The following is a 3,553-nucleotide window of genomic DNA, read 5'->3' on the forward strand; positions in this document are numbered from 1 at the left end:
TTTTTCAGGTCACTGTAATCAAGACTGGGCTTCTTTAGTAGTGGTTGGACAATTGCATGCTTAAAAACTAGAGGGGGTCACTGCCAGGGGCGGTTCTAGGGGCGGGGCCACAGGGGCCCGGGCCCCATCTGAAATCTCATTGGCCCCTGACTGGCCCCTGTACCGTCAATCATCAATAAGTGTCAAAGTTGTTGAGAACGACGATCAGAGATGCAATTCCATTCCCAAACAATTGGTGGCAGTAATGGGAAAATTGTTAAGAATTGTATTGGCTTTTTAGTTTTTTAGCATTTAGCATTCAAGTATTTGAACAAGGTAAGACTGGTGATATGTATGCACCTTACTGCTGTGGTGTAGTCTAGTTAGCTGTAGTGGGTATACTGTGATCAACCCCAAATATTAATACCTATCCTTGTCTGTTTTAAGTGGGTATACTGAGATGGTGATGCTTTTTAAGTGGGTATACCAGAGACTTTCTAATGAGGAGACACAGCACTCAAATCCTCCATAGAAATGCATGGGGCTAGTTTGTAACGCCAACATGGCCGTTGTCTACACATATCCCACCCCTTCCTCGGCAAAACTTCGACATGTGAATACATTGAGCCAATCATGTGGTGTGATGTGAAGACATCATGCCAATCATGTGTTGTGAACTTGCCGCTGGAGCAAGATTGGTGTCGTGAAGCCTTGCGCACGCACATTTCTGCCGAATAGGATGCCCGATGAGTGCCCAAAAAGCGTTGCAATATGGCCGTTGAGTGGAGGGACTTGCCTAAAAGGACTTTGGGTATACTGCGTATAGTCCTGCATATCACGTAGACTACGTGCCTCTGCCTTACTGAACAAGGGATTTTCTGTGTATGGATGTTGACCGGTTCTTGGCCCCTCAGTGTATGATGTGGCCCCTTTGTGGCTCCTGTCTCAGAAAAATCCTAGAACCGCCACTGGTCACTGCAGTAAATAGAGAGCTGTTGATAATGGCCAAAACAACAGGGCAAATGATGTTAAAGACTTCCTTAAACAGGCAAGTTTAAACAGGAGGACAGGCAGAGAACAAACGATGGGCCATTATGTTCAGTTGTATGAGTACAAGAGCTGTACACATTGAGATAACGGAGTCTATGGACACATCCAGCTGTATAAACGCTCGCCGCCGCTTCTTTGCTCTCAGAGGCCCTGCTAAACAGCTCCATTCTGATTGCGGCACCAACTTTATTGGAGCGTGCAAGGCTCTTGGAATGGACAAAACAGTGCAGAAGTACCTCAGTGATCAAGGATGCATTTGGGAATTCATCCCACCTCATGCCTCTCATATGAGAGGCTCTTGGGAACGCATCATTGGCATCGCCAAAATAATTCTAGATTCAATGTTTCTTAAGCAGAACACTAAGCTAACACACGAAGTGCTTTGTACTCTGATGGCGGAGGTCACAGCCATCATAAACGCACAACCACTTCTATCTGTATCTATGGACCCAGAAAAACCCTTTCATACTTTCACCATCCATTCTGCTTACTCAAAAGACAGGAGCTCCACCTCCACCTGGACACTTTTCAGACCAAGACCTGTACACAAAGCAATGGAGACAAGTTCAAGCTCTTGCAAGTTCAAGCTCAAGCTCTTCACGCTGGAGGCGTGAATACTTACCCTCCTTACAACAAAGACAAAAGTGGACAGTGTCTCGAAGAAACCTTCAAGTTGGCGATCTTGTTCTGCTCAGAGATAAGCAGACCACCCGCAACAGCTGGCCCATGGCCACGGTCAGTGCCACATACCCCGGAAAAGATGGACATGTAAGAAAAGTTGAAATAAAGACAACTGAACAAGGAAACTTCAAAACCTTTCTTCGTCCAATTACAGAAACTGTCCTACTTAAACCCACACTCTAAACCCGAACTAGTTGTCATTACTAGAAAATTGCGTGGAAACCGATTGCCTTAAACCATTCTAGTTTTTACAAAACATAGAACTAAACATGTTTAGTTGTGTCAACTAGCAACCTTATGTTGATGCTGTAGACAAATTAAGCTTACATTAGTAGACTTTACTAAAAATCTTTAGTTCACTTAACTTATTGTTTCAGAAGTTGCAGTTGTATAAAATAACTAGGTTAAAATGCACTATGAACTAAGTTCTGTAGATAGGCCTATTGTTTTTTTATTTTAAGATTAGGGTACTGTATTAATTTAATTGTTTTATTAAAAATTGAAAAGAAATTCATCACAATGTATAGGAATGCCTTTTATTATTGATAAAACATGAACAAACAACATTTAAACTCATAAATATTCCACATCCACTGTAGATGAAGAACCTATAAAAAAAAAGACGAAGAAAACAATTTTTTAGTCCATGTTCATTTACACAGTTGAAATAAAAGTTTGTTATATCACCTATGAATGCAACAAATAAGTGAATGGACATCGGCTAACATTAGCCATTAGCTAACCAACATGTGCTGCTATGGTTAGCTAAAACTGTCTACAGACAGAAACACCTATTTCAATGAATAAGTCTGAATTAAACTTAGTAGCACCAAGACAAGTATATTTACACGAAAACATATGTGATATTGTTATAATCTGGCATACACACCCATTAGAAGGTAGCTACCATGAGCTAACTGTTCGAAAGACTACTAGCATGCTAACAACGGAGCTAATGTTACCTTACTTTTCTCAGGTTAATGTAAGTTAATCACGTAAACAAACATTTAGCTAACTATTGGTCAAACTGAACATAATTTTCGGTTATTTCATCAGAATTTTAATCTTTCAACAAGTTCATCAGAAAGTTCACCCACCATTTGATGTAGTAGCCTATTTGTCACAGCAGCACGAGGCATGGAGTCATTCATCTGGACTGAGAAGCAGGAGGAACGGTTGATGGGCAGAATTTTTTTAGACCCCTCCTCTGCCTTGCAAAAACATAACATTTATCGTTGTCTCTGCTTAACATGATCAGTGCACTGTATATTTCACTTAAATAGTACAATCAACTCATTTCTTTTAGTTATGACATAGAGTTTTCACAAAACACACAAACATTAGTAGTGACCACCTAACATATTTATTACAACTAAATCTGGGTTTAGAGTAAAGACTGACCTTGTCACTAATGCCCGGACTTCTGCAAGTTAATTGTGGCCTCATAGAGGCCAGAGGGGGAGTGTGTTGCTCTTAATACATGGATTTCTATGCAACGTCATGAAAAAATGCATGCGCAACCAAGAGGCAGAAAGCACCATAGAACAGCATAGAGCAATGCAAAAGAGCAGAAGAATAAAATGAGTTTTTGTGCTGAAAACTGCACCAATTCGAAATCACGATAGTTAGAGAATGTTAAATATGTTCAATATCCCTAACGTAATGCATGTCTTCGCCAGTGCTTAATTTGTAAAGTGGGAGGTGCCGGAGCGCAAAGGGGGGGGATCAGGCGACTTAAAACGGGGATTTGAGGTTATGGACCAACAACAAACATACCTGCGTACAGGCTCGGACTGGTAATCTGTACAACCGGGCAAATGCCCGGTGGGCCGGTGACCTCCGG

The 3,553-nt window shown here is 41.3% G+C and overlaps 1 long non-coding RNA gene across 1 annotated transcript; it reads right to left on the reverse strand.

The window, feature by feature from the left end:
* Positions 1 to 2,232: 2,232 nt before the first annotated feature.
* LOC143137869 (uncharacterized) lies at positions 2,233 to 3,095 on the reverse strand. The gene is made up of 2 exons (XR_012990126.1): positions 2,808 to 3,095; positions 2,233 to 2,318 (listed from the first exon to the last, which is right to left on the reverse strand). It is a non-coding gene; the product is annotated as an uncharacterized LOC143137869 (long non-coding RNA).
* Between the last annotated feature and the right edge of the window lie 458 nt (positions 3,096 to 3,553).

Source organism: Alosa pseudoharengus, unplaced genomic scaffold, assembly GCF_046254945.1.
Source record: "Alosa pseudoharengus isolate Yale_2024_CS ecotype anadromous, Long Island Sound unplaced genomic scaffold, YU_APseudo_1.1 YU_APseudo_1.1_scf_21, whole genome shotgun sequence".
Lineage (NCBI taxonomy): Eukaryota > Metazoa > Chordata > Actinopteri > Clupeiformes > Clupeidae > Alosa > Alosa pseudoharengus.